This window comes from Muscardinus avellanarius, assembly GCF_963383645.1.
Source record: "Muscardinus avellanarius genome assembly, chromosome: 20".
In the NCBI taxonomy this organism is placed as follows: domain Eukaryota; kingdom Metazoa; phylum Chordata; class Mammalia; order Rodentia; family Gliridae; genus Muscardinus; species Muscardinus avellanarius.
This window is the reverse complement of record NC_137806.1, coordinates 4210898-4237620: the sequence shown is the minus strand read 5'-3', so window position 1 is coordinate 4237620 and position 26723 is coordinate 4210898. Positions and strand designations below refer to the sequence as shown.

General features: G+C 46.7%; 1 pseudogene across 1 annotated transcript in view; it reads right to left on the bottom strand.

Annotated features, from left to right (window-relative positions):
- LOC308277727 (large ribosomal subunit protein eL31-like) overlaps positions 1-26208 on the bottom strand; it is a 106272-nt pseudogene extending 80064 nt beyond the window's left edge. Inside the window, exons 1-2 of the transcript in view lie at positions 26020-26208; positions 20010-20084 (exon numbers count right to left, since the gene is read on the bottom strand). The product of the transcript in view is annotated as a large ribosomal subunit protein eL31-like (transcript). The remainder of the gene's footprint in view (positions 1-20009; positions 20085-26019) is intronic.
- Positions 26209-26723: the final 515 nt, after the last annotated feature.

Sequence of the window (26723 nt, the reverse complement as noted above, 5' to 3'; positions counted from 1 at the left end):
CAGGCATGTATCACACCTGTCTTCATTTGCAGATTAATTTCAGTTAAGATATATTCTTAGCCAGGCATGATGGCACTTGCCTGTAATTCCAGCTACTGAGGAGGCTGAAGCAGTGGGGTTACAAGTTAGAGGCCAGCTTGGGCAATTTAGGGAGACTCTGTCTCAAAGTAAAAATAAAAAGGTTGAATGAGACTGTAATCCCAGTATCTGGGAAGCTGAATCACAGGTCTGAGGCCATTCTTATTAATTTAGCAAGACTTCAGCAATTTATGGAGACCTTGTTTCAAAAATACAAAAGGGCTGAGATATAGCTCAGAGGTAGAATGCTCCTGAGTTCAATCTCTAGTACTAAAAATAAATAAATAGATAAATAAAATAAAATAAAAAGGGCTAGTGTTGTGGCTCAGTGATAGACTGCCTCTGGGTACCAATAAATGAATAAATGCAACAACAACAAAACAGATACAATATTCTTTGTACCGAATAATTCTTAACCAGATTATTTAGAAAATAAAATGTATGTATGTATGTATGTATGTATGTACGTATGTATGTATGTATGTATGTATGTATTTCGTGCTGGGGGTTGAACCCAGGGTCATACTTCCTGTGAGCTATACCACCAGCCCTTTTTATATTTAGTTTTAAAATAGTCTTGCTAGCCAGGCTTGATGGCACACACTTGTAATCCCAGTACTTGAGAGGCTGAGACAGGAGGATCACACAGGTTCGCAGCCAGCCTCAGCTACTTAGTGAGGTTCTCAGCAACTTAGTGAGATTCGTTTCTAAATAAAGAATAAAAAATAGGGCTGGGAGTGTAACTCAGAGGTAGAATGCCCCTGGGTTCAATCCCCAGTAAAACACACACACACACACAAAACAAACAAAAGGAATCCTGCTAAATTGCCCCGGCTGACCTCAAACCTGTGATCCTCTTCCCGTCTCAGTCTCCCAAGTACTGGGGTTACAGGTGTCTGTGCCACCATGCCTGGCAAGAAAATAGATTTGTTGATCACTGTTTCTTTATGTTGATTAGCCAACCTTGAAAGGAATAAGATAGGGTACCACTAGGGAGCCAGCTTTTGTTAAATTGTTGATGGAAGTCAGGAACAAATGATCACCTCATTTAAACTTTATAAAAAATCGACGAGGTAGGTATTTATTTATTTTGTGGTACTGGGGGTTGAAGCCAGGGGCATTCCACCTCTGAGCTATACTCCCAGCCCTATTGTTTATTTTGAAACAAGGTCTTGCTAAATTATTTAGGGCTTTACCAAGTTGCTAAGGCTGCCCTTAAACATGAGATCCTCCTGTCTCAACGAAGTACTGATAGTACTACCAGCTGAGGTAGGTATTATTATTCTCATTTAGCAGAGAAGAAAATTAAGACTTATTTTCCAAAAGTCACCCAGCTAGTTAGTGGTGGAGCCAAGATTTTAATTTAGGGCCGTCAGTTTCTAAGTCTTAGGAAACACAATCTAGACGTTAGGTTAAATGCTGAGAGGAACCGGGCTGGGCAAGAATTGGGGAGCAAAATCTTATTAGAACATCTGCCAGCATAAGAGCTGAGACCCAGATCGCATCAGCCCAGAGGGAAAGGGTGGAACCACCATTCGTGGGGGAGGGTCGCAAAGCGGAGAAGATCTGCAAAAGGCTTGAAGTTGGTTTGTGAAATCAGAAGGTTTTGTTTTGGTGAAACCAAGTGAGGCCAGCTCCGCTCACCACTGGCGTATCTTTAAGACAGCTCAGCCTTTGCACAGAAACGGATAAAAGAGTCCAAAGGGAGGCAGCTCTGGGGGTGGAAGGTTTCTGTAGCCAGTTACTGTGACGGCGCCTGACTGGTGTCTTACATCATCCAGCGGTCCATATATTTCCCTTCCTTCCTTCCTTCCTTCCTTCCTTCCTTCCTTCCTTCCTTCCTTCCTTCCTTCCTCCTTCCTCCCTCCCTCCCTCCTTCCTTCCTTCCTTCCTTCCTTCCTTCCTTCCTTCCTTCCTTCCTTCCTTCTCTTTCCTTCTTCCTCCCTCCCACCCTCCCTCCCCCTTCCTTCCTTCCTTCCTTCTTTCTTTCCTTCTTCCTCCCTCCCTCCCTCCCTCTTCCTTCCTTCCTTTCTTCCTTCTTCTTTCTTTCTTTCTTTCTTTCTTTCTTTCTTTCTTTCTTTCTTTTCTTTCTTTCTTTTTTTGGGGGGTCGTGGGGATTGAACCCAGGGCCATTCTACCTCTGAAATACACAGCAGCAGCAGCAGCCCTTTTTATTTCGAAACAGGGCTTCACTAAATTGCTGAGGCTTGAACCTGCAATCCTCTTGTCTCAGTCTCCCGAGTACTGGGATGATAGGTGTGCGCCACCATGCCCGGCCAGAGTGACATTTAAATGACCCATGTTAACACGGAGGGGAGCGGCAGGGGCCGTGGCGAGCAAGTCCTTGGGCGCACTGTGCTCTTTGTAGGCTTCAGGTGTTTTCGACAAGACTGCATGAACACCAAGTGTTGGTCAGGGGTGATGTCGGAGACTTAATTAAAGCGATAAGGAACGAGGGTTTTGTGACTAAGAGGTGGAGGTGGGCTGGAGTCAGGGAGGCCGATGGCGTTTCTTTGTCTCTGTGATGCTGGGAAGTCGTCCATTGACACTTTACCCTGGACACTTAGCTTTTCTGGGATTTGTCTTGTTCAAATCTAAAGCTCTGGGTACTTTAGAACACAGTGGCCCTGCCTTGGGTGCCAGCCATTGAACTTGAATCCAGGGCATCAGATATAATGAAGACATCAAGGGGTCTGTAGATGACTGGGGTAGTGACTGCAGCCAAGAGGCGTGTGGCTTCACCTGATAAAGTAACCCAGATACAACATCACCCTGCATCTGATGAGAGCCGGGCTCATGAAATAGCCTTCTGCAAGCCCCTGTCCTGTGAGTGGTGGAGATGAGACGATGCAGTATGCTTCTGGAAAGCACCTCAGTTCTCCCTTAGGAAAGTAAACCTAAGCCAGGCTTGGGGCTCTCACCTGCAATCTCAGTACTTGGGAGGCTAAGATAGGGGGGAGGGTTGCAGGTTCGAGGACAGCCTCAGCAAGTAGAAAGACTCTCATCAACCTAGTGAAACCCTGTTCCCAAGAAAAATAAAAATTGGGCTGGGGATGCAGCTCAGGGGTAGAATGCCCTTGGTTCAGTCCCCTCTACACAAAAGACAAAAAAGAAAAAAAGAAAGTGAGCGTACAGTTACCCAAGAATCATTCCTGGGTGGAAATGGCAGCCACTGTTCTGTGCCAGTGCAAGACTGGAGAGCATTCTATTGCAACTATGGAAGAAAGCAGTCTACCCTGGACCACTCCACTGGCCACTGGTCTCTGGGTGACCCCTTCCCGCTTCTCCCATGGCTGTAACCAGCAAGAATCTGTTTCCCCTCCTTTGAGGAAGGACAGACTGAGAGGGTGGAACTCAGTAGTTCAGAGGTTAAAACCCAGGTGGCCCCACTGGAGAACTGTCTTGTGTGTAAGGTTAGTTGAGAAGAAGATGAAAGGCTTGTGTACCCAGGTTCTATTTTTTTTAAAGGCCTGGTCCCAAGCCCTCGGGGAGGTGGTGGGACTTTTAAGTGGCAGGCCTAGTGGGGGTCTTAGGTTACTGGAGAGTGTGTCGTTTTGTGTGTGGGAGGCACTGGGGATTGGATCCAGGGGCATTCTATCTTGGAGCTACACGCCCAGCCCTATTTTATTTTTATTTTGAAATAGGGCCTCACTAGGTAGCTGAGAGTCTCATTACTACTACTTGCTAAGGCTGGTCTCAGGTGGAGCCACATGCCCGCTTGCAAAGGCTGCCGCAGCCTTCCAAGTGCTGGGATTACGGGCGTGTGCCACCACGCCTGGCTCCGAATAATCTATTAGCTTGGTGACCTCATGGAATATAGGAAAAAGGAGCTAGTATTCCTGATGCTGAAGGAAAGAGGATGTACCTAGGAAGAAGGGTGGTGCTTTGGGCTATCACAGTACATTACGCCCCCAATCAAACTGATAGGTCAGGTCCCTCCCTTCCCTGCAGCGGGGACAGGAGGCAGAACTCCAGAAGCAGAAGCAGAGATATCACGAGATTCCAGGTGCCTCAAGACTCCAAACATCGCGAGACAGACTCCAGGTGTCACGAGACTACAGCTGTCGTGAGAGAGCATGCCTATAAAACATCTGTACTTGTGCTCTGCCATGGGACTCAGCCGGCCCACCAGGACTACACACGACTCTCCAGACACGTGGCTTGCGGGTCCCTTCTCCTGCTGGCTGACTCCCCGAAGGTGCCGGGTTCTTGATTAAAGCCGTTGTTAATAACCTGGTTGGTGCTTGCCCTCTTTGCAATTTCCCCCAAACTCTAATTTCAGTGTTACAATAACATCAACAGCAGCAGCGTAATTAATATATGTCACACAAGGAGTTAAATGAAAATAGCACACAAGTAAGAGATTCTTAAATTGAGCCCGGTGTGGTGGTGCACATCTGTAATTTCAGCACTTGGGAGGCTGAGACAGGACGTTCTCAGGTTTGAGGCCAGCTTTAGCAACTTAGTGAGGCCCTCAGCAATTTAGTGAGACCGTTTCAAGATAAAAAATCAAAAAGAGCTAGGGCTGTCACTCAGAGGTAGAACACCCCTGGGTTCCTTCCCCAGAACCATAAAATGAAAAGAAATTATTAAACTGATAAAATAATGATACTTGAATTTTCAGGGAATTAAGTGAACAAGAAACATACCAAGTGATCTTGGAAAGGAAACCAAAATTTGAGGCCTCTATGCTCAGAAACCTGCAAGGCCCTGTCTCAGATTAACAACAAAGAAAGCCCTGGAGGTGGAACTCCGAGATAGAATGCCCTGGGTTCAATCCCCAGTGCCACTGGAAAAAAAAAAAAAAAAAAAAAAAACTTAAACCAGGCTCAATTGGGATACGGTCATTTGCAAATAATAGATGAGCATAGGGATTATATAATTTTGATTATATGCTCCTAAACTGATTGAATTAAGATAGCTTTTCTAATATTTGTCTATGCCTTCTTCAACATTTATAGTGAGACTGTTTCTCATATTATATTATATATTATTATATATAATATATTATTCTCAAATATATTATATTTGTAGGATATATTTAGAGGATATAATATATATATATATATATATATATATATATATATATATATATATACTTTTTGTGTTACTGGGGATAGAACCCAGGGGCTTTCTACCTTGGGCTACACTCCCAGACCTATTTTATGTATGTTTTGGGAACAGGGTCTCATTAAATTGCTGAGAGCCTCACTAGGTAGCTGAGGCTGGCTTCGAACCTGTGTGATCCTCCTGTCTCAGCCTCCCAGGTACTGGGATTACAAGTGTGCGGCACCACACCCGGCTTTATAGGACATTTTATAGGGGTAGATGTTCAAAGAATTAGATAACTTGATGCCTTTAACATAAAGAAAGCAAACTACACACACACACACACACACACGCACACGCGCTACAGTCATACGGGAGTATTAATCAGGGGCATTTTACTTCATAGTACAGTGCTGCTGTTAAAATCCAAAAATCCATCATAGAATTTATTATGTAACCAGATCCATTCACTCTATTACCTGAATCTCTCCCACTAAACCAGCCTTGCCTTTTTGGGATGCACTGAATGGCAAAACTGATATTGCTGAAACCTTGACTAATGTTTGTTAAAGGTTATAGACATTAACATGAATGAGGGACATTGTCAAGTTAGAATATTCCTTATTTCTATGACCCTGTTATTTTCAGAGGTCTGAAACATCTCTTCTTAAATATATTTCTATTGTATCCATGGGTACTCTTATAAAGAGTGTTTAAGAAAAAAAAAAATCCAATGCGAGCCAGGCATGGTGGTGCACACCTGTAATCCCAGTACTTGGGAGGCTGAGATGGGAGGATCACAGGTTCGAGATTAGCCTCAGCAACTTAGTGAGACCCTCTGCAACTTAGCAAGATCTTGTTCAAAATAAAAAATAAAAAAGGCTGGGGGTGTGACTTGGAGGTAAAATGCCACTTGATTCAATCCCCATTACCACACACACACACACACACACACACACACCAATGCTTGCAGGATATGTCTTCTGGAAAAACTGTTTCTCATATCATGTTGGCCAATGCTATATATTTCAGTTGTTTGCAAGTAGCTAGCTTTCTTACCACAAAAAAGACAAAACATAACCTCAGAAGTGAATTCCCCAGCGGGGTGTGCGCGGGGCAGCTCCGCGTTTGGGACGCTGCTGCTGGACCTTGCACCAACAGGAGCTCAGAGTCAACGTGTACCGTGCAGCGCCGACAGCGCGGAGCTCTAAGCACTTTTCGTAATCCTGTCTCCACGACTGTCCTTCCCACTTTCCAGAAGAGGAAAGAGAGGGCTAGAGAGATTAAGCGGCCTGAGTGAAACCTGGAGCTGCAGCCCCGCCAGGCGCCCCACGGCCGCTCCTTCCTGTTCTGTCCTGGAGTCCACACAGCGTCAGGAGACTCATTACTTATAACTGGTTTAGAATCCATGTAATTATTATTTCCCAACAATATTTAGTTAAAAGATTATTATTTCTACCACCAAATGTTCGTGGAAACCTTGTCAAAAATAACGACAATATAGGGAAGAATTTAGGTCTAGGCTTTTATTTAACTCCAATGGTTTATATATCTGCCTTTAGAATAGTACTACACTGTTTCAATTATTGTAGCTTTATATGGTTTGAAATCAGAAAATATATATCTTCTAGCTTTGTTCTTTTTCAAGATCGATGTGGGTACCTAGAGTCCATATTCCATATTAGGATAGATTTTTTTTCTGAAAAATAAATATATAAATATATGATAGTTTCACCTAAAAAATAGAAAAAAAATAGAAAAAAAAAAAAGAATGTTCTAGGCTTAAGAAGCCTGTGCAGAAAGCTTAGGGAGGGGCTGATCCTTTAACTTGGAATTGTTCTCCAAATCAGAATCCCAAGCGCTTTAGGATGGGTTAGAACTATTTGTGTCAGGAATCTTCCTTTAGGTCGCTGAAACGTGGTCTAGTTCTTTGTCAAGGAACTGATGGCTCCTTGGAGAGGAAAAAGCCATCTCTGCGGAGCCCTGCGCCTGCTGCCAGGTGGGTTAAGACAACCCGAGCCCGGGGGGACGCACCTGAGTCTGGCAGACAGCCCTGCAAGCTCTAGGGCTGTTTCTCACTTTTTTTGAAACTAGAGATTGAAACCAGGGGCATTCAGCTGGGTGTGGTGGCCCACGCTTGTAATCCCAGGACTTGGGAGGCTGAGACAGGAGGATTCTACAACTTGGAAGCCAGCCTCAGCTACTGGTGAGGCTCTCAGCAACTTAGTGAGACCCTGTTTCCAAATAAAATATAGGCCAGGCATGGTGGCACATGCTTGTAATCCCCGCGCTTGGGAGGCAGAGACAGGAGGATCGCGCAGGTTTCCGCGCTGGCTTAAGAGACCCTGTTTCCAAATAAAAAATATATAAACATAGGTCTGGGAGTGTAGCCCGGAAGTAGAAGGGTTTCCAGGAACCCCAGTACCACCAAAACAAAACAAAACAACAAAAAATATAAAGTAGGTCTGGGAGTATAGCTCAGAAGTAGAAAGCCCCAGGGGCATTCTTACCTCTGATACTCCGAGATAATACACCCCCAGCCCTTTTAATTTTATTATTTATTTATTTTTTTGAAACAGGGTCCAACTGAGTTGCAAAGGGCCTCACTAAGTAGCTGAGGCTAGCTGTGAATCCAGATCCTCCTGCCTCAGCCTCCCAAGCACTGGGATTTTAGGCATCACCAGCACACCTGGCTTGTGGGTTTCTTTAAAGCCAATTTTCCTTGAATGCACCAGAGCTGGCTTGTAAACCCGGGTGAGAGGCCTGGGAGCAGGCACATGGCGGGTGTCACCGTCACCAGCCAGAGATGCTTCTGAGCTGAGCCCGCTGCAGCTGCCTGGCCAGGACCATGGCTCTGCTGGGAAGACCTTTGTCCAGGCACGATGGGGACACTGGACAGTCACTGTGACTGGGTAGTTGCCACAGCTGCCATCCGTAGTGAAAACCTACTTTCACTGTCCCTAGAAGGCTTTTTAATCCCAAGTATCGGGTGGGGAAAGGTGAAGGAGGGGGGCAGGGCAGGGGCTTCGCCCTGGGGCGAGGCGGCGCTCCCCGGGACCCCAGGCATACCGGGCACTACTCTTCATTACTGTTGCTTTTACATCCTCTCCTCACTGAAAAGGAAAATTTGATCTTTGAAATAAAGAATTATAAAACTATCAAAGCCAATCTCAATGTCATGTATGTGGAAGGGGAGGGAGTGGGACAGGTGGGGATGAAACTCACCAAGTCCTAGTGCTCTTTTGTTCCCATCACTTGGAACTTTATTACGATGTGTGATTACAATGCCTCAGTAAAAGTGTGTTATAAAAAAGAGGATCCAGCCGGGCGTGCTGGGCACGCTTGTAATCCCCACGCTTGGGAGGCGGAGACAGGAGGATTGCACTGGTTCCGAGCCAGCTGAGCTGGCTTAAAAGAGACCATTTCCAAATAAAAAATATAAAAAATAGGTCTGGTTGGGAAAGTAGCCTGGAGGTAGAAGGGCTTCCAAGAACCCCAGTACCACCAAAAAAAAAAAAAAAAAAAGAGGATCCAGGAGGCTGAGACCAGAGGATCGCGGTTCGTGGCCAGCCTCAGCTACTTAGTGAGGCTGTTTGCAACTCATTGGAACCCTGTTTCAAAATAAAGAATAAAAAATAGAGCTGGGGTATAGCTCGGAGATAGAATGCCCCTAGGTTTCTTCCCCAGTACTGCAAAAAAAAAAAAAAATATATATATATATATATATACACACACACACACACACATATATATGTAGCGTTTTGTTTTTAAGTCTGCATTCAACAATATTCCTCAGTGGTGAGGGGAATTTTAGGAGCAGGCTGTGGAAGGGTGTGCTTGGAGGAGCTGATTGCTGTGGAGATAAAGATCCCGACTTCAACCTCACTGAAGGTGACAGGCTTCCCCGGGGCCCTTAGGAAGGGACAGAGTCCCAGGGCTCTGCACCAGCTGCTCCTGCGGGGAAAGAGGTCTCCACAGCACCTCAGCTAACAGGAACTGGAACCCAGAACAACTTGTTTTTATATGAATGTCCTGATAAATTAATTATTTGTCAGAGAATACATCACTCTTTTCCCCCACCACCTTATAGTTTGGGAGATCATAGTAGTAATGAATCTGTAAGTGTTGTATTAGCTGTGTGTGTGTGTGTGTGTGTGTGTGTGTGTGTGTGTGTGTGTACTATGGATTGAGCCCAGGAGCATTCTACCTTCTTGCCACACCCCCACCCTATTTTATTCTTTTTATTTTGAAACAGGGTCTCACTAAGCTGTGGAGGGCCTCACTAAGTACCTGAGGCTGGCTTTGAACCTGAGATCTCCTGTCTCAGCCTCCCAAGTACTGGGACTACAAGTGTGTGCCACCACACCCAGCAGCTTTTAATATTCTACACCCAGAGACTGCCTGGCTGGTTTTTTTTCCTGCAGTACTGGGGATGAAACCCAGCGGCATTGTACCTCCGAGCTACACCCCCATGGGCCCAATTCTTTATTTTGAAACAGGGTCTCACTGAGTTGCAAAGGGCCTCACTAAGTAGCTGAGGCTGTACGCGAACCGCGATCCTCCTGTCTCAGCCTCTCAAATGCTGGGATTACAAGTGTGCTCCACCACGCCTGGCTCTGGCTGGGTTTGACACTCTGGGAACACATGTTGCCATTTTCTTCTTCCTTTTTTTTTTGGTAATAGGGACAGGACCCAGGAGCATTCTACCTTTGAGTTGCACCCCCAGCCCTTTTTTATTTATTAGTTTCAAACAGGTTCTTGTTAAGTTGCTGAGTGTCTTTTTAAGTTGCTGAGGTTGTCCTCAAACCAGGGATCCTCCTGTCTCAGCTTCCCAAGTGCTGGGATTACAGGTGTGCACCGCTTGACTCCTTAATTTCAAGCACTTCCTTTTCTGGAATTCTAGCTAGCCTGATTTTCTTCCTGACCAAGTCAGGAGTGAATTATGTTTTCCGATCTCCTGAACACGGTGCCTTGAGAAGCAAGTTTCACCCTTCACTGGGGAGTTTGGCAGTGGTCTATTAGTGCGCCTCTGCGGGTCAGGCTGCAGAAGGCCTCCCTGAATTGGCAACTGGTGAGACAGAGCCAGCTCACCTGCTATCCTGTGAGTAACCTGATGAGCCTTGGAAAACTGACCTGTGAGCACTCCAGTATTGGTACTGTAAAGATACTGTGTGTCCTGCTTGGGACTGTATAGTTTTTTTTTTTCTTTCTTTCTTTCTTTCTTTCTTTCTTTCTTTCTTTCTTTCTTTCTTTCTTTCTTTCTTTCTCTTTCTTTCTTTCTTTCTGTGTGATACTGGGGATTGAGCCTACGGGGACATTCTACCTCCAAGCTACAACCCTCAGCCTATCTGATGGGGATGGAGCCTGTATTGATTGCTAATAAGGGCAGAATTAATTGCTAATAAGAACAAGTTTTCATACTTAGGCAAACAATGAAATCCTTTTCTCTGTCTCTAAGCTGTGAGCCAAGGGCTGCAGCCAGGGTTGACCCTGGTCAGCTAAAAGTGGGCTGTTAGCCCAGCTGAACATGGAATGTTAAAACATAGACACCTACACTTAGAAAGAATTATATAGACTCACAACAGTTTAAAGTTAAAAGATAAAAAGCAAGTTATATAAATTACTAATAACAAATTATATTATGTATATTAATAACAAATTATGTATATTTAATTAAAAAATTAAATTATGTATATTAATTACTAATAACAAAACAATTATAGCTCCCCAAACCTCCATCATTTATTTTATTTTTTTGGTGGTACTGGGGGTGGAACCCAGAGGCTTTCTACCTCTGGGCTATACTCCCAGACCTATTTTATATTTTATTTGGAAACAGTTGCTGAGAGCCTCACTAAGTAGCTGGGGCTGGCTTCGAACCTGTGCGATCTTCCTGTCTAAGCCTCCCAAGTGCGGGGATTATAAGCGTGCGCCACCATGCCTGGCTAACCTTCATCCTTTAAAGATTGTATTCCTGTGTCTTTCTTTCCTTTATTTTAAAACAAGTTTTCAACATAGTAAGTAACTTCTAGTAGATAGAGATAAGGAAAAGCTGAGACCTCACCAAGGACACAGGTGGACAATACATGCTTTAAACTTTAAAAATGAAAATAAAACCCCAGTGCTTGTAATCCCCGCACTTGGGAGGCGGAGACAGGAGGATGGTGCAGGTTCGAAGCCAGCCGTGCACGCTGGCTTAGGAGGCCCTGTTTCCAAATAAAAAAGTATAAAAATAGGTCTGGGAGAATAGCCCAGAGGTAGAAGGGTTTCCAGGAACCCCAGTACCACCAAAAAAAAAAAAAAAAAAAAAAAAAAAGAAAAAAGAAAGAAAGAAAAAGAAAAAGAAAAAAAAAGGCTCACATAGCAGAGATAGCTGGTGGGCCTGCGTTTGATGTAAAAGAGGACTACTGGCTAAGTAGGCTGGGAGGACGGAGATAAATTTTCGTAAGTGTTATGTGTTCAGAGACCCCAGTGTCTTACTTCAAGGCACTTCACTGCGTCCCTCTGACGCAGTGCTTTGCTCTGTCCCTTCTTTCTACCTTTGTAATAATCATTTGCTTAAGCTCGCAGCAATGTAGTTCTGGTTATTTTTTCTAAACTAGCTAAGAACAAGAACCCAGGACCACATCTCAGTGGTTACACTATCTCATCTGTTTACTTAGTTTGAGGTTTTGAATCCAGGGGCATTCTACCTCGAGCTACATCCCCAGCCTGATTTTATATTTTGTTTTGAAACAGAGTCCTGGTAGCTTGTTGAGTCTCTACGTTGTTGAGGCTGTCTCGAACCTGAGGTCTTCCTGTTTTAGCCTCCCAAGTACTGGGATTATAGGCGTGCACCACCATGCCCAGCTTGATTTTTTTTTACTTTGTAATGGTCTTGCTAGGTTGCTGAGTCTTGCTATGATGCAGAGGCTGGCTTTGAACTCTAGGCGGCACCACCACACCCAGCTGAAATGCAGGGTTTTCATCTCAGGTGGAGTTACGGAAGAGCGCAGGCCATCTCTTCCTGGCTATTTTCAAGGGTTTGAACAGATCGATGCATACACAGCACCAAAGAAACTCCAACCCTAAACACCAATAGGGAAACTACAGGCTATGGAGTGCTTATATTTTATGGACGAGCCGCTGTGATCACCTGAGTGCCAGCCACGCTAAGACACCATGGCCAGCGGGAACCCTTCTGCCCCTCTTCCTCTTGACCCTGCAGGATACTTTCCTAATGAAGCTGTGCTAGTGGGAAAAGACGTGGGATCATAATTTCCTTTCCTTCCCACATGTTCACTCCACTTGGCAAGTTATCCTTTAAATCAAGGCCCAATGTTCAAGTGTGGGAATGTCTACCGTGGTGTGAGAGGGAACCCTGTCCTGTCAGAGAATGCCAGGCTTCCATGAGGGGGGCGGCAATTGAGAGCCGAGTCCCTTCCCCACCACGCAAGGCCCCGCCACTTCTTCCAGCCCCTTCTAAGCCCCAACCCTTGAAGCTGAAGCTGTTCAAAGTAGACTGGGTCAGTGCAGCTGCTGCTGCACACGCATGCAAACAGATTAAATCAATTTAGGGTTTCCAATCAGCCCAGTTCTCCCATTCACAAGTGACTTCAAACACGCAAGAAATGTCATCTCCCAGATGGGCTAATCCTCTCTTGCTTTCTTTCCTCTTGCATCTGAATGTAAACTCTGAAGATTTACCTCGCCAGTCAAAATAAATTCCTTATTCCAAACTGCTTTGTCAGCATCTATTAGGTCTTCACAGAAAGCCGACTCTGGTTTCTAGCACTTCAGGAGCCCTGTGGGGGGGGGAGGGGAGAGGGAGGGGGAGAGGGAGGGAGGGAGGAGGGAGGGAGGGAGGGAGAGAGAGAGAGAGAGAGAGAGAGGGAGAGGGAGGGAGAGAGAGGAGAGAGAGGAGAGAGTGGGAGAGAGAGGGAGAGAGAGAGAGAGGAGAGAGGAGAGGGGGGGAGAGAGAGGGAGAGAGAGAGAGGGAGGGAGGGAGGGAGAGAGAGAGAGAGGAGAGAGGAGAGAGGAGAGAGGAGAGAGGAGAGAGGAGAGAGAGAATGAGAATTCATTAGCCTGTTAAGTTCCAGCACGGGCAATTAAAAGGCAGGCTTGTGGAAACATTGCAAAACAACACCGTTTGCCCCACTGTCTTCTCCTGGACAAGTTTGTTGCTTTAGCTCTCCAGGTGGAAGCTTGAAAAACAAAACATTCCCGGCTCCTAAGGCACTCCAGGAAAATAAGATGTTGACAGCCAGGACTCCGGCCGTTTATACTATAAATAAATTTGCACATCCTCGTGGTTGTAATAAATATAATTCCACATCCATTCGGTTGGACTGGATGCAGAAACCATTTAAAGGAACATCAAAGTCCTCCTGGAGAGAAGGGCTCTCCTCCGCCGACTCTGTCAAAGCGGGCGCTGCTAAGTCAGGCTCCCCCCGGGACGGAGATTTGGAATTTCTCCTGCAGAGGCTGTCCTTTGCTGTCCGGCTCCTGTCTGTGCAGTTTGCCAAGTGTGAGTACTTTGTGGCAAAGAGGAATGCGGGTGCCTTTGATTCTCAAGTTCCTCCAGGTTTCCCTGTGTGGGTGGAAGAGCAGCTGTGGATGCAAGGAATTCTCTTATGTTTCAAAGAAACAAAACGAAGCAACTCTTTTTATCCAGAGTTTACACTTGATGTCAACGAGCTTCTGTTTTCACAAGGTAGGCACCTTGGTGAGTTTTCTTAGGATTTACTAGAAAATGTATAAAACATTAGCTGGGCATGGTGGCACATGCCTGTGATCTCAGTACTTGAGAGGCTGAGTCAGGAGGATCTTAGGTTTGAGGACAGCGCAAAACATAGGGAGATTCTCAGCACCCTGGTGAGACCCTGTTTCAAACAAACAAACAAACAAAAAAGCCGGGCATGGTGGCGCACGCTTGTTATCCCCATGCTTGGGAGGCGGAGACAGGAGGATCGCGCAGGTTCGAAGCCAGCTGCGCTGGCTTAAGAGGCCCTGCTTCAAAAACAAAAACAACAACAACAACAACAACAACAACAACAACAACAACAAAAAAAAAAAACTATAAAAATAGGTCTAGGAGTGTAGCCTGGAGGTAGAAGGGCTTCCAAGAACCCCAGTACCACCAAACAAACAAAAAACACAAAAGAAAGAATAAAAGGAAAATGTAAAACATTTTTTTTTAGCTAAATAGTAAAACAGAGGAGTCCCTTAAAACACAGATAAAAGGGATGCTTTTCTTAATTATACACATGATAAGTATTGTACGATAAATAAAAGTACAACTGCAGTTGCTGACGGCTTGAATAGTGTTCAGGACGAAAAGTCCCTAAGTTACTTCTTCATGAGTTTTTCAGAGACCTGATATTTATTTTAACCCACAGCATACAAATTTTTCTTCAACGCAGCCTGACAGGCAGCGCGAGACACTAATAGGATCAGCGTGTGCGCCCGAGGATACGCTGGTTTCTGGGTCTCCTTAATGTCCATCTAAGTGGCCATTTCAGGGTTTTTTGAGGTAAGACCTCGGAGCGCCTTGTTAATTAAAATTAAAATTAAAATGGAGCTTTTATAAAAAATAAACTCTCTTAAAGCCGAGCGTTGTGGCGGATGCTTGTAATCCCCGCGCTTGGGAGGCTGAGACAAGAGGATTGCACAGGTTCGAAGCCAGCCTCAGCTACTTACTGAGGCTCTCAGCAACTTAGTGAGACCCTGTTTCCAAATAAAATATAAAATAGGTCTGGGAGTATAGCCCGGAGGTAGAAAACCCCTGAGTTCTACCCCAGTACCACTATATATATATATATATATATATATATATATATATATAAAGACCTCTTATCCAAAACAAAGCCTTAAATTAATAGTTTCTGATGAAAGCCTCCCTAGAAAGACAATGATGTTCGGAGAGATAAATGAGACGGCTTTTAGGGAGAGAGAACCAAATACCTTGGAAAGCAAATGTTTTGCTCCTCATTAAGTCATGAGGAGCAAAGCATTTGATTTAAGCGCATTACTGAGTTACAGCTGGACCTGCTTTTCACTTTTTGGGAAGAGAAAACAAGTCTGGGCATTAGACGCGCAGCATTGATTGTCACCGACATGTGGGTTTAATTATGAAAAAGGTGGAGCTTTTATTTCTCATCACTGTCGTCATCTCGGTCCGGTTTCCAGGGTGAATCCGCACTGAATGGGAAGGAACAGCAGAGGCCTGCAGCTCGCGGGCCGGCCTGGCCAGGGCGCCCTTTCTTCTCTGCCCTGTATTACTTCTCGTAGATTCTAGTGGGACTTGCCGACAAGGGACTGTTTGGAGGCGTCAGGAACAACAACAAATGTAACAACAGTAAGAAGCTGGCGTGGTGGTGCACACCTGTAATCTTAGTACTTGGAAGGCTGAAACAGGAGGATTGCAGGTTCGAGGCTGGGCTGAGCAACATAGTGTGGCTCTCGAAATTTAGCGAGACCCTGTTTCAAAACAAAAACATAAATAGGACTGGGGGTGTAGCCTGGAGGTAGAATGCCCCTGGATTCAGTCTCTAGTCACACACACACACACACACACACACACACACACACACACGCCTGTAAGGAGGATAACACTTCTGAGGTGTTGGAAAGAGGCTCTCAAGGCCCCAGACTGAAATCCAGTGTGGAGGGAAGATGGCTCCTTTTACTCTGAGGAAACTCCTGCTGTGTTGGGCACAGTATCTACGCTAACAGCCCAAGGGGAGTTCCAATGTCCTGCAGAGCTTGTTGTACGTTTTTGTTGCTGAGAGCTACACTGAGTCAGGTGGCCCTCCTGGCCTCTCCTAAGTATTAGGCTGTTTGCCAGGTGGTGCTGCGTGCCTGCAAGCCCATGCGTGGGAGCCTCAGACCGGAGGGTCACAGGTTTGAGGCCAGCAATTTAGTAAGACACTCAACAGTTTAGTGAGATCCTGTTTCAAAATAAAAAATAAAAAGGGCTGGGGGTGTAGCTCAGAGTAGAATGCCTCTGGGTTCAATCCCCAGTACCATTAAAAAAAAAAAAAAATCAAGCCGGGCATGGTGGCGCACGCTTGTAATCCCAGCATACGGGAGGCTGAGATAGAAGGATCACGGTTCGCGGACAGCCTCGGCTACTTAGTGAGGCCCTTTGCAACTTAGTGAGACCCTATTTCAAAATAAAGAATAAAAAAGAGGGCAGGGGGCATAACTTGGAGGTTGAATGCCCCTGGGTTCATCCCCAGACCTGCAAAAAAAAAAAAAAAAATCAGAGCCCGGTGTGGTGGTGCACGCTTGTAACCCCAGCATTTGGGAGGCTGAGACAGGAGGATCACAGTTCTCGGACAGCCTCAGTTACTTAGGCCCTCCACAACTTAGTGAGACCCTGTTTCAAAATAAAGAATAATAAACAGGGCAGGAGGTGTAGTTCAGAGGTAGAATGCCCCTGGGTTCCATCCCCAGTGCCGCAAAATAAATAAATAAATAAACAAATAAATAAATATCAGGCTATTTTCTAAATTTGAAGACAAACAGACTTGTCTTTGCAGTCTTGTTCTCTGGCTTTTTATCACCACACATAACAGGGTAACAGGCAAGAGAATAAGTTTAAATAAAATAAATGTGGTGCTAGGGATGGCCGCCTTTTCTGTAGAGGGCCAGACAGTGAAGGTCTTTGGCCGGACACCATCCAGTTTCTGCTGCAGCTCTGCTACTGTGTTAAGGGGGCCAGAGCATTTTTAATGGAACAATAAACAGCTGGCCAGATTTGCCTGTGGGCTGCGGTTTTCTGACCCTTGGTCTAGACTCGGCATATTAAGATCACACTTAGCAAAGTGTATTTGCAACGAACTGAATGACTGAAAGGGGCAGAGTCGTTGCTCAAAGTCCCCCAGATTTGGTTCTGCGTTTCCTAAAGGTCAGAGCAAAGTGGAAAATCAGACTTAACTTTTAAAAGTCGCGCTTTCTGTGAGATGAACATAGGCCAGTCACGCAGAGAGGCCCTGGCATCTGGCCTGTGGCTGTGATAACTGCCCTTTGAGGACGGAAGGGCACTTTGAGGTCGTCGGGGCGAAGTCCGCAGCAGCACCTTTGCTTTCTTTTTTTGACTGTAGATTGAATCTAGAGCATTCTACCTTCCAGCTACACCCCCAGCCCTTTAAAAAAATTCCTTGTTTTAAAACCGGGCATGGTGGAGCACGCTTGTAATCCCAGTACTTGGGAGGGTGAGACAGGAGGATTGTGCTTCGCAGACAGCCTGAGCTACTTAGTGAGGCCCTCTAACTCAGTGAAACCCTGTTTCCAAATAAATACTAAAAAATAGGTCTGGGGGTGTAGCTCAGAGGTAGAATGCCCCTGGGTTCCATCCCCAGTACTGCAAAAATAAAAAATAAAAAAATTCCTTGTTTTGAAACAGGATCTTGCTAGGTTGCCGAGAATCTTCTTACATTGTGAAGGCTGGACTCAAACCTGTGAGCCTCCTGCCTCAGCCTCCCAAGTGACTGGGATTATAGGTATGAACGACCATGCCAAGCTAACATCATATTGTTAGGTTTTGGTGCAGTAAAAAGGCAAGAGAGATCAGGTGCACCAAAAAGAATTTTAATGTGGTCTTCTCTCGGGGATAGGGGCTGGACTGTTCCTGGAGACCTCCGAGCTCCTCCGTCGCTGGAAAGGAAATGCCCTTCCTTTTAAAGTTTATGTCTTGTGGGTGGGGCTATGCATAGGAACGCCGCCCCTATTGCAACATTGCCTTCTCCCGATATCGCCCAGCAGTCTCCTCCATTTCTAAGGTCCCGCCCCTGCGGAGAGGGACCCAACCTGTCATCCCGGCCTTTTGGTGATAATTGGCGGGGATTTGAATCTTAAACTACTTCCTGCTGTCAAGGGGCGTCGTAAGGGGGCCCCTCGGCCGGGAGAGGTTTGGTTCTCCAGAAGTGGGCAGGTGGGAGTATGGCTGTGGCGTGAGTCAGAGGTTACCCTGGACAGCTTGGTGATGTGTGCTCGAGGAGACTTTAGCAGACGAGGAGTTATGACAGTATGGCATCTGAAGAGGGAGAGCACCGTAGTATGTGAACAAGTGGATCTGCTAAAGTAAAACATCAAAGAGAATTATGCCAAGAAAAACGAAGCTTAGTAGGCCCCAACACTGTGCAAGAGAATTTGTCATGGGACTGTGGTAACGGAGCCCTTTTTAGCTAGGTAAGATGATGCCAGTTGGGGTCCCCCAGCAGTTTGTCTGCGGTAGGTGTGGTGAGGATCACTGTGAAGGGCCCAGGCCACCATGGTATGGTTGGAGATGTTTTGGTTGAAGTGACTTGAGGAGGACTTGATCCCCTGGCTTAAGGGCCTTGACTTCAGGGTGTGGAGCTGCTTTTTCAGTCCCGGGTTGGGGAAGATACTGGTCAGCATGTTCCCTAAGAAGGTGCCTGAGAAAAGACAAGTAAGGAAGATAGGAAGACAAAGGAGGGGATCTGAAGGGAGAGCGTGATTAAGCAGGAAAGGGCAACTGTATAGCAATTCAAAGGGGCTCATAAAGGTGGGGCTTCAAGGGGTGGCCCTCACACAGGCCAGAGCTAGTGGCAGGAGTTCAGGCCATGATGCTCGCAGCTCTTGGATGTGGTCAGCTGAGGTGGGCGGCTGCAAGTCTTGTAAAGCCTTGACCCAGTCAACAGTTAGTCCTCGGGTGTTTGGGATGAGATGTAGGCCTAAATACCACACCTCAGGCACTGATAACTGGGCTTTATGTGGGGCCACCCTATAAACCTGCTTCCAAGAAAATTAAGGAGAAGGGCAGTGTGCCGTTTGGACACTTCTGGGGGGAACTAAAAAATAAAAGGTCATCCACATATTGTAACAGAGAACTGGGCTCCAAGGGGCACTGGAGGAGGTCCTGTACTAGAGCCTGTCCAAAGAGCTGTGGGCTATCTCGAAAACCCTGGGGGAGGACGTTCCAGGTTAGTTGTGAGCAACCTGGGTATCGGGGTCCTCCCAAGTGAAGGCAAAAAGGGGGTACGACTCAGGATGCAGAGATATTGTATAAAACACTCCATTTAAGTCGAGCACTGAAAAGTGGGTGGTATTGGGGGGAATCTGAGATAAGAGGGTATAGGGATTAGGGACACCTGGGTGGATTGGGACCACTGCATCATTATAGGTCCCATTAGGCTTTTTAACTGAGAGAATGAGGATATTATAAAGGGGATTAGTAGGGATAAGCAGTTCCTGGGCCCAGAGATGAGAAATAATGGGTTTAAGCCCACGTCTGTGAAGGAGGGATATGGGAAACTGGGACCAGGCAGGGAAAATAGTGGGGTCACGTAGGACAATCTGGAATGGGGTGTGGTGGGCTGCCACAACTGGGGTGCTGGTATCCCATACTATAGGGTCAACCAAATCTATTGGAAGGGGAAGTTTGAGAGCATGCCGTCAATCCTATGAATCTCAATTTGGGAAGGAAAACTAGGTCCTGAGAAGGAAGGGAGAGCAGAGTAGGTAGCTGCTGTATCAATCAAGAAGGAGATTGGCTTACCCACTACCTGGAGTTACCCTGGGCTCAGCTTGAAGGCATAGTATTATGTGATTTCTCTTTATTATTCCCTGACCCCTGTCATTATAATCCCAGTGGGGATCCTCAGAAGGAACTGCAGCTGTTCCGGTAGGGAGCTGTGGGTTGGTTAGGTGAGCCTGATCAGCCTGTTCCCTGGCAGCCTTAAGAATATGATCTTGTTCGTCTGCAGTTAAAGAGGAGGTTAAAATGACATGAAGATCCCGCCAAGTTAAATCATATGCTTGTACAATATGTTGGAATTCTTTAATAAAACCAGAGGGATTGGCAGAAGAAGAACCCAGTCTCTTTTGAAGTTCAGCAAGGTCCGGAAGGGAAAAAGGAACATGGACCTGGACCACACCTTCTGCACCAGCCACCTCACGAAGAGGGGCTGAAAGAGAAGGTGGGGGGGTGTCTTTGGGATGGGTAGGGTGACCTGTAGGGGTAGGGGAGGGGGAGGTAAGGGTTGGTCCCTTAAGGGAGAAAGGTAGGGGAGAAAGGAGTGGGTTAGAAAGGGAGGCTGCCCTGGAATAAGATGATGACCGCGGTGGTAAGTTGAGGTTTTGTGGGTCAGGGTCAAGAAATGGGGCCTGCAACTTGGCCAGGTCAGACTCTGGCATCCACATGTCATCACAGAATGGGGACCTTGAGTTAGCAAAATAGCAGGCCTGTGACCCAGAAAGGCCACCACTTCATGCCTGTGAGTTGCCATATGGTGACCAAGATGGCAGCTGCGGCTGACAGGAATCCCCAGTCAGCATGACTCAAACAGTAGAGTCAGGAGGGGTGGAAAGGGAAAGCCGGGAACACATACACAGAAAAGCCTATTTGCACAGAATCTCCAACCATTTACCTGCCTGTTTGCAAAAGTTACTGAGATCAGTCAACATTTTAAGATCTAACATACCCATCTCAGGCCACCGAGAACCATTACCCAACTCATAAGTGGGCCAGACTTTTGTGCAGAAAAATATGAGCCGCTCGGGGCACAGTTCCCCGGATAAACCTAGAGTCTGGAGATTAACCAGAACACGGCCTAGTGAGGATTGGGAGTCTATTTTAGATGACTGGCTTCCCCCCATGACTGGTCAGTGGGTGAGGATGAAAACAGGAATTTGGCGTCCCAAGATCCTGCCTAACGTCCAGAAACCGTGTGGTTGTGTTAGAGAAGGCCGTCTCCGTTCCCTTTACACAACCATAGGGCAGCCTGGTACCTTTGGAGAACTTGGGAACCAAATATTTGTTTTTTTTAACAGCTGTGAGCCCAAGTCTGGAAGAGGCTAAAAGCTGGAACCCGCTTGTCCAAGGTGTTATCAGCCAGTGCTCACTGAAACCTAAGTGCTGAGCCGGGAGGGCACGCTGTGGAGCTGTTGGGTGGAATCAGGGCTGGATGAGGTCTAAGATGGCTGCTGGGGCTTGGCTGGGTGGTGAGATGGCCGTCGGCTCTAAGTGTATGTCGGGTATGTCGGGGGAACCTGGCAGCTGGCTCTCAGGCAGATCCCGGGGCTGGGAAGATGGCCTTCGGCTCTCTGGAAGAGAGCGCAGGGGCAGGGGAAGATGGCCATGGGTTCTCCCGGAGAGCGCGGGGCTGGGAAGATGGGGAGCGCGGGGCTGGGGAGGGTGGCCTATGGTCTCCGGTCTGGGCAGGCAGGGTGCGGCAGCGGCAGCGTGGTCCTGGAGCGCCAGGCGGGGTGGGAGCGGTCCCAGCGGATCTAGCACCCTGGTGGATCCAGGCAGAGGTTTCCACCAAGCTTGTCCAGAGCAAGCCGCAGCAGCAGTGGCAGAAAATTAAAAAAAAAATTAAAAATTAAATTAAAATAAAGTAGTAGTCCTGGGTTTTTGCACCAGATGGTAGGTTTTTGGCGCAGTAAAAAGTCAAGAGAGACCGGGTGCACCGAAAAGAATTTTAATGTAGTCTTCTCTCGAGGATAGGGGCTGGACCGCTCCTAGAGACCTCTGAGATCCTCTGCCGCTGGAAGGGAAATGCCCTTCCTTTTAAGGTTTATGTCTTGTGGGTGGGGCTACGCATAGAACGCCCCTCTTGCGACATCGCCTGCCTCGATATCACTCAGCACACTCTCCTATTTTTCTAAGGTCCCGCCCCCGCGGGGAGGGACCCAACCTGTCACAAACCAAAACAAAAAAACACAAAACCTGGAAGGAGGCAACTGACTGAGAAGCCCGCAAGGGTGAGGAGCCACTTCCTTGCAGACTTGGGGCATTTTATGGGGTGTTTGGAGGGAGGGAGAGCAAAGCAGCCGTGTATTTTGCCTTTGGTGGGCTTGCGGCTGGGCCGGAGCAGGCAAACTTATGGGGCTGGGGGCAGAGACAGTTGGAGGTGTCTTCCTGCCTTCCTGGACTCCTCCTCCAGCGGGTCTCACAGGCAGATCTCACATTGTGTGAGGGAGTGTCAGTGGTACTGGGGATTGGACCAGGGGTGCTCCCTTTTTCTATTCTATTTTATTTTATTATTGTGGTACGGGGGATTGAACCGAGGGGCGTTCTACCTCCAAGCTACGTCCCCAGCCCTTGTCACTTTTTTGTTTTGAGTCTTGCTAAGTGATGAGGGACTCCCTAGTTGCTGAGGCTGGTCAAGCCTGGGATTCTCCTTTCTCAGCCTCCCAAGTACTGGCATTATAGGTGTGCACCCCCAAGCCTGATTCATATTTTATTTTGACACAGGGTCTCCCTAAACTGCCCGGGCCAGCCTCTGCCTCCTGGCTCGTCCTGCTGACTTCGCGGTTCCTCCTGGTTTCCTTCGTTACTGCTTCCTGCTGGCTGTGGCTTTGGGAGTTAAGCCCCCGTAGCCTTGGTTCCCCTCTTACTTTGATCTTGGGCCCTTGAACAGGCTTCTGGTCCCCATTCTCTGCCTCCTACCAACTTTTCTTGGTCACATTTGTCATGACGCTACCTACACCCAGTGTGAACAGAGACTGGAGTTTTAGTTCACAGTCTCTACAATCTCTACATCTGGTTTGTTAAAAGCCAGAGTTAGAAAAATCCTGTTCAAGCCAGGTGTGGTGGCACACGCCGGTAATGCCAGTACTGGGAGGCTGAGACAGGAGGATTGCAGGTTCAAAGTCAGCCTCAGCTAATTAGTGAGGCTCTTAGCAATTTAGTGAGACCTTGTTTCCAAATAAAAAATAAAATAGGGCTGGAGGTATAGCCCAGAGGTAGGAAGCCCCTGGTTTCTACTCTCAGAGCACCCCCAACAAAAGTCCTGTTCAAGTTGGGTGGGGTAGGGCATGCTTGGAATCCAAGTACTTGGGAGGCCGAGACAGGAGTATCGCAGGTTTGACGCCAGCCTCAGCAATTTAGTGAGGCCCTCTGCAACTTAGTGAGAACCCGTTTCAAAATTAAAAATAAAATAGGACTGGGATTGTAGCTAAGAGGTAGAATGCCCCTGGGTTCAATCTCTAGTACCACCACCAAAATAAGTAAACAAATAAAAGTTCTGTTCAATCTCATGGTAATACATGCGAGATAACATATGTAATAATATCTTTCTTAACATGGCAATTCTCTTCACCTATACCATTGATGGGGGCTTCATAATAAAATGGGTAGTATTGCTGGGCGTGGTGGCGCACGCTTGTCATCCTTGTGCTTGGGAGGCTGAGACAGGTGGATTGCGCAGGTTCAATGCCAGCCTCAGCTACTTAGTGAGGCTCTCAGCAACTTAGTGAGACCCTGCTTCCAAATAAAAAACATAAAATAGGTCTGGGATTATAGCCCGGAGGTAGAAAGCCTCTGGGTTCCACCCCCAGTATGACCAAAAAAATAAAATATAAAAAATTGGGTAGTATTTCTCTGGCCTAGCCATGCCCACCAATGGAGACTGTTAGTAATTTCTCATGACCAGCTCTGTGCTACAAAGAATGTTATTAAATAAGTCATCAAAGATATGAGAATCCCTGAAATGACAAGTATTTTCTGTCCCCAGTGATGAGAACCAAATATGCCCCTCACACTGCACACATACATAACCTATGGGACTGTTCCAGAAACACAATCGGGTGAAATCAGGGCCTAAGAGGGGGTAGAGAACCAAGCCCATTCGTTCATCCAGTCACAGATGGCGGAGGGGGGCCACGGTCCTAAAGGTCTAAGCGAGGAAGGTGATCCCATGGCCAACTCCAGAGAAGGGGAAAGAAGAAATGGAGAAGTGGGCAATGTTGGAAAAAGCCAGAGGGCGAGAGATCTGCAAAGAATGTGGCCCAAGGAATGGGTCGGGGTGAGAAGTTCAAAACTGCGGCCTGGACCCAGAGGGGCTGAAAGCCGCACGGCGGGGGGTTTGGCTGGGTCGCTCGGTGGCCCTGCGCGGGGCGTCGCCCAGGTCCTCTCTGTGCTAACGGTGCTTTCTTGGATTCTGACAGGATCTGAAATCTTATTGTACTAATCGATTTAGACACTTCTTGGAAGTGGGATAGCTTATTTGGAAAAAGTTGTACCAGTTATGTACGGGTTAATGGCAGAATGTTTCCACGCTGAATCATTCTTTTTTTTTTTTTTTTTGTGGTACTGGGGTTCCTGGAAGCCCTTCTACCTCCGGGCTACACTCCCAGACCTATTTTTGCATTTTGATTTGGAAACAGGGTCTCCTAAGCCAGCGCGCGGGGCTGGCTTCGAACCTGCGCGATCCTCCTGTCTCTGCCTCCCAAGCGCGGGGATTACAAACGTGCACCACCACGCCCGGCTCACGCTGAATCATTCTTGAAAAGGCAGATTAAGATAGTCCTCGAAGCTGGGCGTGGTGGAGCACCCTTGTAATTCCAGTACTTGGGGGCTGAGACAGGAAGATCGGGGTTTGTGGGCAGCTTCTGCTACTCAGTGAGGCCTTCGGTAACTTAGTGAGACCCTGTTTCAAATAAAAGAATAAAAATAGGGCTGGGGCCGGGCGTGGTGGCTTGGGGGCAGAGACAGGAGGATCACGCTGGTTCGAAGCCAGCCTCGCTGGCTTAAGAGACCCTGTTTCTAAATAAAAATATAAAATAGGTCTGGGAGTAAAGCCTGGAGGTAGAAGGGTTTCCAGGAACGCCAGTACCACAAGAGCTGGGGTTGTTGCCTGGAGGTAGAATGCCCCTGGGTTCAACCCCCAGTACCACCCCCCCCCCCACACACACAGATAGTCCTTGAAAATTTAAACTTTAAATAGTCATAGTTGCAGGGAGTGATGGCACACACCTATAATCCCAATACTTGGGAGGATGAGAGAGGAGAATCCCAGGTTCCAGACCAACATCAGTGATTTAGCAAGGCCCTGTTTCAACATAAAAATATGCTGGGAGCAGAGCTCAGAGGTAGAATGCCTCTGGGTTCAACTTCCAGTATCATAAATAAATAAGTAGATAAATACAAACAAGCAAATAACAAAAAGGGCCAAGCATGGTGGTGCACACTTATATTCCCAGTACTTGGGAAGCTGAGACAGGAGGATCACAGGTTTGTGGCCAGCTTCAGCTACTTAGTGAGACCTTGTTTCAAAAAAAAAGAATAAAAAAATAGGGCTGAGGGTATAGCTCAGAGGTAGAATGCCCCTGGGCTCAATCCTCAATACTGCCAAAAACAAACAAACAAGCCCCCAAAAAGGCCTGGGGGGTGTAGCTCAGGAGTAGAATGCCCCTGGATTCAATAACCAGCATATATATATATATATATATATATATATATATATATATATATATATATATACATATACACACACATATATGTATATACATGATAATATATAGTATAATATGTATATGTGTGTGTGAAAGAGAGACCTAGTTAAGGTGGCACTTTTTGATGCAAAATGTTCATTCAGTTCATAAAAGCCAAATTAAAAAATATTATAGCTGGGTGTGGTGGCATACACCTGTAATGCCAGTACTTGGGAGGCTGAGACAGAAGGATCCCAGGTTCAAGGGTAGCCTCAGAAATTATTGAGATCTTATTTCCAAGAAAAAAAAAATAGGGCTCTGAGTCTCGGAGGTAGAATGCCTCTGGGGTTCAGCCTCCAGAACCCCCCAAAAGAAAAAAAGTTACAGAATAGTGTGGGGTCTGCTCCTATTTGCAGTGGTGTTTTGAAGCCCCTGTTCCGTAGACTTGTAGCTTGGTGTGTGGGTCAATCTCCTTACTAGTCCAGCTTTAGGAAGCTATGGAAGCCCTCCTAATCCCCGATGGAAAACCTCCTCCCAGTAGAACCAGGTTGGACAAGTTTCTGAGGTCTGGAGTGAAGTCCAACAAAATCTACATTTATATATAGCACTCCTGATGCTCTTGCCGTAGGTGCTATCCATATTAAATACAAACACAATTAAGAGTTAGTTCTAAAATACCAGGTCAAACATAGCAAACAAAATCAGGAATGGCAATTAGTGCTAGAATACCAGAACAAACAGATGGCCGTTGAGTTCGGATTTAGGGGGAGAAATGGGACGCGCCGATTGCATATCAATAGAGAGGTCATTCTGGAGCTTGGAGGAGGTTGGGCCGCAGAAGGAGCCACGTGGAGACGCTGGCCAGGCCTGCGCAGCGCAGTTATTGGCTGAACTCGGTGCAGCAAGGCTATTGGACATGTGGCGTATGCCAGCTACTAGGCCCTGTGCTGAGGGTTCAAAGTTAATCAGATTTACTTTTGTATTGGGTATTGAATCCAGGGGCATTCTACCTTTGTGCTACACCCCCAGGACTATTTAAGTTAATTTTACTTTTACTTTTGTGGTATTGGGGATTGGAGCCAGAGGCATTCTACCTCTGAGCGACACCCCAGCCCTATTTTTATTTTTTATTTTGAAGCAGGGTCTCACTAAGTTGCTCAGAGTCTTGCTATATTGCTGAGGCTGTCCTCAAACCTGCAATTATTTTTCTCCAAATCTTGGGAAGTCTGTAAGACATGTGTCCCCATGCCTGGATTATTTTATTTTTTCATTTTGAGACAGGGTCCTGCTAAATTGTGGAAGCTACTGGGGTTACAGGGTGGGCCACCGCCAGCTGCTGCAGCAATCCTGATTGGTGACGGTCCTCTCGCGCTGGCGTGAACCTCCAGTGTCATTACATGTGAACCCTACAGGGCTCTGAATTCAGGAATACG